The sequence below is a fragment of the Petromyzon marinus genome, chromosome 15 (assembly GCF_048934315.1).
Source record: "Petromyzon marinus isolate PM22_M1 ecotype Great Lakes invasive population chromosome 15, UKy_Petmar_22M1.pri1.0, whole genome shotgun sequence".
In the NCBI taxonomy this organism is placed as follows: domain Eukaryota; kingdom Metazoa; phylum Chordata; class Hyperoartia; order Petromyzontiformes; family Petromyzontidae; genus Petromyzon; species Petromyzon marinus.
Genome location: NC_133681.1, coordinates 5,941,568 through 5,950,948, shown reverse-complemented (window position 1 = coordinate 5,950,948; position 9,381 = coordinate 5,941,568). Strand labels below are relative to the sequence as shown.

The 9,381-nt window shown below is 50.2% G+C and overlaps 1 long non-coding RNA gene across 1 annotated transcript in view; it reads left to right on the top strand.

The window, feature by feature from the left end:
* The first annotated feature begins 410 nt into the window (after positions 1 to 410).
* The window catches only part of LOC116942622 (uncharacterized), a 62,702-nt gene continuing 53,731 nt past the window's right edge, over positions 411 to 9,381 (top strand). The window contains exons 1-2 of the long non-coding RNA XR_004402815.2: positions 411 to 1,010; positions 3,325 to 3,409. This is a non-coding gene — a long non-coding RNA (uncharacterized LOC116942622). The remainder of the gene's footprint in view (positions 1,011 to 3,324; positions 3,410 to 9,381) is intronic.

Below are 9,381 nucleotides of genomic sequence, written 5' to 3'. Positions count from 1 at the left end.
GCACACACACATGCACATATAAACCCCCCCCCCCCCCCCGCAAAGCCTTAACATAATCGTTGGGGCAAGGGCTGTTAGCGAGCACCTAGTAAGGGCTGAGGGGCGCACGGGGTGGAGTTGTTGCGGTCAGCACCACGCCACGAGTTGTGTTTACACACCGCACCAGGGATTATTTTCAGGCTGCGTCGACCTAGTGGAGGCCCACGACCGGCTCTGGTAATCACTCGCTGCTCACGTTAGCCGTGGCCGGGAGTCGAACTCAGGTTGCTGGATTCGTGGCGCATTGCTCACAGACACACACACACACGCGCGCACACACACACACAAGTTTAAAGAGTCAGATTAACACGCCCACCCACCCCTCCATGCACCCCTCCTCCTCATCAGCTCATCCCAGCCTCCCTCCCTCTCTCTCACGTCATCCCTCTCTCCACAGCCCAATGTCCCACTCGGTCGCTCTCCTCATCCCTGCGTCTCTCCCTATTCCCTCTCTCCCTCTTTCCCTCCCTATTCCTGCATCTCTCCCTCCTTCCCTGCCTCTCACAATCCCTGCACCTCTCCCTCCTTCCCTGCCTCTCACAATCCCTGCATCTCCCCTCCCATCTCCCTGCTTCATCCCACCTCCCTCCCTCCATCTCGTCTCCTCCATTCACCCACCATGCCCCACTCGATCCCTCCCTCCCCCCTTCTGCCCCTAACTCCCTGCTCTATCTGACTCACCCTCGCTAGCAACCATGGCCCACTCCATCCTCCCCTTTCCTCTCTGCCTCCCTCCCCTCTCGTCATCCCTCGCTCCCCTCCCTCTCTGCCTTCTCTTTTTATCTCTCCCTCCCTCCCCCTCCCTCCCTCCCTCCCACCCTAGCACCGTGCTCCATATGATCGCTCCCTCCCTCCTGTCGGCTCCAGCTTCCAGTCTGGCCGAGCAGGCAAAGGGGCGAGCGACTCTGGTGGTAACGCGCGTGGTGGAGGGGACGGGGAGGAGGAGGAGGAGCAGGACTGCCGGATTGGGGGTGAGTACACGGCAGAGTACCTCGCGAATTCTCACACGGAAAGGCCGGTCAGTAAGTCGCGGACTCGCTGTGTGTGTGTGTTTGTGTGTCTCCCTCTCGCTCACTGCAGATGTCTCATCCAGTATCGGTGGGTGTTGTCTCACCCTCCGTGTGAGCCGGTCGGAGGGTGTCCCCTCATTCAGTTGACCGGGGGTAGTTTTGCTGCGCTTTTGCTGCGCGCGCGTGGGGAGCGGTGGCGCAGCGGTTAGCGCGATTTGCTACGAACCCGGCGTCCAGAGTTCGATTCCCGCTCGTCAACACAAGTGACGATTATCCAAACAAGCGGTTCCTGGGCCTCCCCTAGGTTGACTCGACCTCAAATGAGTACTGTACCCGGTGGGGTGTGTGAACATTGTCGCGAGGAAGACAAAGGCGGCCGGCCGTGGTGTTGGCAACATCACCCCCTCGAGTGCCGTGCTGACATGAGTAGGTGCTCGCTAACAATTCCAAAAGTCTGTTCAGGCTATACGGGGGATCTTTGTATTGTGGTTATGCTCTGTAACACATTTTACTCATTTGCAAATTAAAATTGCTCCGTTTTAGCGCAATTGTGTGTTTTATTAATTGCTAGTGTGGGTGTAAGGGTGCGCCTATGTGTGTGTTTATGCGTGTTGAGATGCTTGTGCGCGTGTGTGGAGTGTATGCATGGGTGGTGTCTGTGAGTGTGTTAGGCTATCTGTGTATGTGTGTCTAAGGGGGCATGTGTGTGGGTTTGGGATGGTTATGGGTGTGTGTTTATGAGAATGTGTTATTCAGTGTGTGCGTGCGTGTGAAAGTCGGTGCATATGTGTGTTTTAAGTGTGTTGGGGTGTTCGTGTGTGTGTGCGGGTGGGTATGTCTGTGTGTATGAGAATGAGAGTGTATGTGTTGAGATGGTTGTTTGTGGAGTGTATGTATGGGTGTGTCTTCTTAATGTGTGTTAGGCTGCTCGTGTGTGTGTTTGTCTGCAAGGTTAGTGTATATGTGTGTGTGTGTTTGTGTGTGTGTGTGTTGGGATATGTGTGTATGTGTATCTATGGGTGTGCCTGTGTGTGTGTGTCAGGAACGGTAGTGTAGTGGTAAGCGCGCTGCACTACGAACCCGGCGTCCCGAGTTCTATTCTCGCTCATGGCCAAAACCAGTGACGATTATCTGAACTGGTCCTGGGCCTCCCCTGAGTCCACTCAAGTTTGTATCTCGTGCGGTGTGTAATCATCGGGCGTGGTGCTGGCCACCCATCCCCTCGTGTGCCTTTCCGGCCCTGATAGGTGCTCGCTAACAGCACTTGCTCCAACAGTCTGTTAAGGCTATACGGGGGATCTTTGGCTTTGTGTCTTTGTGTGTGTGTGATTGAGGGTGTATATGTGTGTGTGTATGTATGTTGGGATGTTTCTTTGTGAGGGTGATGGTGTGAGAGTGCCTTTTCTGGGTGTGTCTGTGAGTGTGCGTGTGTGAGGAGTGGTGGCGCGGTGGGTTAGCGCACTGCTCGGTGAGCCGAGTGTTTTGCGCGTGTGAGTGAAGAAAAATTGCCTCAACAGTGTATCGGGGGATATTTGTTCGTCTGTATGTGCTAATTATTATAATATGTATACACTAAATGTGTGTTGGTGTGTTTGTGTGCGTTGTGGTTGTGTGTGTGTGTGTGACTGACGGTGGCTGTACACGTGTGTTGGCATTGTGGGTGTGTAAGCACCTGGTGACCCTAATTCGATTCCCGCTCACGGCCAACAGCAGTCCAATCGGCCTCAAATGAGTACCTGGTGCGGTGTGTAAACATCGCCACGAGGGAGACAAAGGCGGCCGGGCGTGGTCCTGGCCACCCACCCCGGCCTTCTTAGGTGCCCGCTAACAGCACTTGTCCCGACAATCTTTTAAGGTTATAGTGAAATCTTTGTCTTTGCTTGTGTGTGTGTTCACGTGCGTTTGTGGGCGTGTCGTTTCGACCTCAAACGCGTACCTGGTGCGGTGTGATAACGTCAGCACTGGGGAGACAAAGGCGGCCGGGGGTGGGGGGAGGGTTGTCGACCACTCCTTCAGCAGCAGGATTCTGAAGGCTACACGGGAGATCTTTGCCTTTGTCATGTTCACGTGCTGTAGAATGTGTGAGTGTGTGTACACAAATGTAAGGGTTAAAAGACACGTGCTCGCTGCGCCTGCAATTCAATATCGCAGCATTCGTCTGACGGTGGCGGAGAGCTGCCGACCGCGATCTTTCGCGCGTTCCTCTTCTGCAGAGTTCGCTGTTGCACAAGCTCATCGCCACTGTTGCAGTACGTCCGTTGAACATCTTTCGCAGGTGCACAACAGTGCAGTAGTCAGCCGTGATAATCGGAGGTGAGCAGTGAACGGGACTCCTCGGAAGTCGGAACTCGGGTCGCCGGGTTCGTAGTGCAGCGCGCGAACCGCCCTACGCGATCGCTCGCGTAAACAGCGACGAACACGTATACACACTGACTCTCATTTACATATACACACACACGTATACACACTGACTCTCATTTACATATACACACACACGTATACACACTGACTCTCATTCACACACACACGTATACACACTGACTCTCATTCACACACACACGTATACACACTGACTCTCATTCACACACACACACACGTATACACACTGACTCTCATTGACATATACACACACACGTATACACACTGACTCTCATTCACATATACACACACACGTATACACACTGCCTCTCATTCACATATACACACACGTATACACACTGACTCTCATACACATATACACGTATACACACTGACTCTCATTCACATATACACACGTATACACACTGACTCTCATTCACATATACACACACACGTATACACACTGACTCTCATTCACACACACGTATACACACTGCCTCTCATTCACACACACACACGTATACACACTGACTCTCATTCACACACACACACACACGTATACACACTGACTCTCATTCACACACACACACACGTATACACACTGACTCTCATTCACATATACACACACACACGTATACACACTGACTCTCATTCACACACACACACACACGTATACACACTGACTCTCATTCACACACACACACACACGTATACACACTGACTCTCATTCACATATACACACACACGTATACACACTGCCTCTCATTCACACACACACACGTATACACACTGACTCTCATTCACACACACATACACACTGATTCTCATTCACACACACACACACGTATACACACTGACTCTCATTCACATATACACACACACGTATACACACTGACTCTCATTCACACACACACACACACGTATACACACTGACTCTCATTCACACACACATACACACTGACTCTCATTCACACACACACACACACGTATACACACTGACTCTCATTCACACACACACACGTATACACACTGCCTCTCATTCACACACACACACGTATACACACTGATTCTCATTCACACACACACACGTATACACACTGACTCTCATTCACACACACACCCACACGTATACACACTGACTCTCATTCACACACACACACCCACACGTATACACACTGCCTCTCATTCACACACACACACGTATACACACTGACTTTCATTCACACACACACGTATACACACTGCCTCTCATTCACACACACACACACGTATACACACTGACTCTCATTCACACACACGTATACACACTGACTCTCATTCACACACACACACGTATACACACTGCCTCTCATTCACACACACACACGTATACACACTGACTCTCATTCACACACACATGTATACACACTGACTCTCATTTACAAACACATACACACGCGTATACACACTGCCTCTCATTCACACACACACACACACGTATACACACTGCCTCTCATTCACACACACACACGTATACACACTGCCTCTCATTCACACACACACACACACACGTATACACACTGCCTCTCATTCACACACACACACACGTATACACACTGCCTCTCATTCACACACACACGTATACACACTGACTCTCATTCACACACACGAATACACACTGCCTCTCAATCACACACACACACGTATACACACTGCCTCTCATTCACACACACACGTATACACACTGCCTCTCATTCACACACACACACACACGTATACACACTGCCTCTCATTCACACACACATACACACTGCCTCTCATTCACACACACACGTATACACACTGACTCTCATTCACACACACACGTATACACACTGCCTCTCATTCACACACACACACACGTATACACACTGACTCTCATTCACGCACACACACACGTATACACACTCTCATTCACACACACACACGTATACACACTGCCTCTCATTCACACACACACACGTATACACACTGCCTCTCATTCACACACACACACGTATACACACTGCCTCTCATTCACACACACACACGTATACACACTGACTCTCATTCACACACACACACGTATACACACTGCCTCGCATTCACACACACACGTATACACACTGCCTCTCATTCACACACACACACGTATACACACTGACTCTCATTCACACACACACACGTATACACACTGACTCTCATTCACACACACACGTATACACACTGCCTCTCATTCGCACACACACACACGTATACACACTGCCTCTCATTCACACACACACACACGTATACACACTGCCTCTCATTCACACACACACGTATACAGACTGCCTCTCATTCACACACACACACACACGTATACACACTGCCTCTCATTCACACATACACGTATACAAACTGCCTCTCATTCGCACACACACACACGTATACACACTGCCTCTAATTCACACACACACGCACGTATACACACTGCCTCTCATTCACACACACGTATACACACTGCCTCTCATTCACACACACACACGTATACACACTGCCTCTCATTCACACACACACACGTATACACACTGCCTCTCATTCACACACACACACGTATACACACAGACTCTCATTCACACACACACACGTATACACACTTCCTCTCATTCACACACACACGTATACACACTGCCTCTCATTCACACACACACACACACACGTATACACACTGCCTCTCATTCACACACACACGTATACACACTGACTCTCATTCACACACACACACGTATACACACTGACTTTCATTCACACACACACACGTATACACACTGATTCTCATTCACACACACACACACACGTATACACATTGATTCTCATTCACACACACACGTATACACACTGCCTCTCATTCACACACGTATACACACTGACTCTCATTCACACACACACGTATACACACTGACTCTCATTCACACACACACACACGTATACACACTGACTCTCATTCACACGCACACACGTATACACACTCACTCTCATTCACACATACACACACTGATTCTCATTCACACACACACGTATACACACTGACTCTCATTCTCATTCACACACACACGTATACACACTGATTCTCATTCACACACACACGTATACACACTGCCTCTCATTCACACACACACACACACGTATACACACTGACTTTCATTCACACACACACACGTATACACACTGACTCTCATTCACACACACACACGTATACACACTGACTCTCATTCACACACACGCACGTACACACACTGACTCTCATTCTCACACACACACACGTATACACACTGACTCTCATTCACACACACACGTATGCACACTGCCTCACACACACACACACGTGTACACACTACCACACAAACACGTATACACACTCTCATTCACACACGTATACACACTGCCTCTCATTCACACACACACACACGTATACACACTGCCTCACACACACACACACGTATACAGACTGCCTCACACACACACGTATACACACTGCCTCACACACACACACACAAGTATACACACTGCCTCACACACACACGTATACACACTGACTCTCATACACACACCTATACACACTGCCTCACACACACACGTATACACACTGCCTCACACACACACGTATACACACTGCCTCACACACACACACACGTATACACACTACCTCACACACACGCATACACAAAGACAAAAAAAGATCCCCCGTATAGCCTGTCACAGACTGTAGGGGCAAGTGCTGTTAGCGAGCACCTATCAAGGCCGGCACGGCACACGAGGGGGCGGGCGGCCAACACCACGCCCAGCCGCCTTTGTCTCCCCAGTGGCGATGTTTACACACCGCACAAGGTACTTATTTGAGGCTGAGTAGACCTAGAGGAGGAGGCCCAGGACCGGTTCAGATAATCGCCACCGGTTTTGGCCGTGAGCGGGAATCGAACTCGGGTCACCGGGTTCGTAGCGCAGCGCCCTAACCGCTACACTACCGCACACGCACGCATACGCACATACACACATACACTCACACACACATACACTCACACACACATACACTCACACACACATACACTCACACACTCACACACACATACACTCACACACACATACACTCACACACACATACACTCACACACACATACACTCACACACACATACACTCACACACACATACACTCACACACACATACACACATACACTCACACACACATACACTCACACACACATACACTCACACACACATACACTCACACACATACACTCACACACACATACACTCACACACATACACTCACACACTCACACACACATACACTCACACACACATACACTCACACACACGTACACACACACATACACTCACACACACATACACTCACACACACATACACTCACACACACATACACACATACACTCACACACACATACACTCACACACACATACACTCACACACACATACACACACACATACACTCACACACACATACACTCACACACACATACGCACTCACACACACATACGCACTCACACACATACACACACACACAAATATCCCCCATATAGCCTTAACAGACTGTAGGGGCAAGTGCTGTTAGCGAGCACCTTACACACACATACACTCACGCACACATACACTCACACACACATATACTCACACACATACACACACACATACACTCACACACACTCACACATACACTCACACACACATACACTCACACACATACACACACAATCACTGAGAGGTGGGTGGGTGATGAGGAAACTAATCTCTCTCTACAATTTGTTGACTAAATATGGCCAGAGGTGCACGCGAGTCCACACACACTCAAAGACAAAGATTCCCGTTATAGCCTCAACATAAGTGTTGTGATCGAGAACATACGAAGGCCGGCAAGGCGCACGAGGGGCTGGTGGCCAGCTCCACGCCCGGCCGCCTTTGTCTCACCAGTACTGATGTTTACACATCGCACCAAGTAACCGTACTCATTTAAAGGCTGAGTCGACCGAGGGGAGGCCCAGGCCACACACACTTCCTACGCATCTCCTCTACCCTTGCGGGGAGGGTCTGTCCTATCCACTGCTGGATGATGACTCTCACTACCACCACCATCATTTTAACTCTAATCCATGGTCTATCCACTGCTGGATGAACGCTCTCCCCATCATCATCATGAGCCGTGGTCTGTCCAATGCTGGATGAACGCTCTCCCCATCATCATCATGAGCCGTGGTCTGTCCACTGCTGGATGAACGCTCTCCCCATCATCATCATCATGAGCCGTGGTCTATCCACTGCCGGATGAACGCTCTCCCCATCATCATCATCATGAGCCGTGGTCTATCCACTGCTGGATGAACGCTCTCCCCATCATCATCATGAGCCGTGGTCTATCCACTGCTGGATGAACGCTCTCCCCATCATCATCATGAGCCGTGGTCTATCCACTGCTGGATGAACGCTCTCCCCATAATCATCATCATCATGAGCCGGGGTCTATCCACTGCTGGATGAACGCTCTCCCCATCATCATCATGAGCCGTGGTCTATCCACTGCTGGATGAACGCTCTCCCCATCATCATCATGAGCCGTGGTCTGTCCACTGCTGGATGAACGCTCTCCCCATCAACATAATCATCATGAGCCGGGGTCTATCCACTGCCAGATGAACGCTCTCCCCATCATCATCATCATGAGCCGTGGTCTGTCCACTGCTGGATGAACGCTCTCCCCATCATCATCATCATGAGCCGGGGTCTATCCACTGCTGGATGAGGACCTCCCAACGCCACCCCTCACGACCCCTTGACGCGTGCCGTCCATTTCGCTTCAGATCTCAACACTCCGTCTCAGTGTGGTGAAGTATGGTCAAACAACCCCCCCCCCCCCCCACCTTAGCCGACACGGCTTTCATCCAGCAGTGGATTATTTACCAAGGACTGTAATAGCCCAA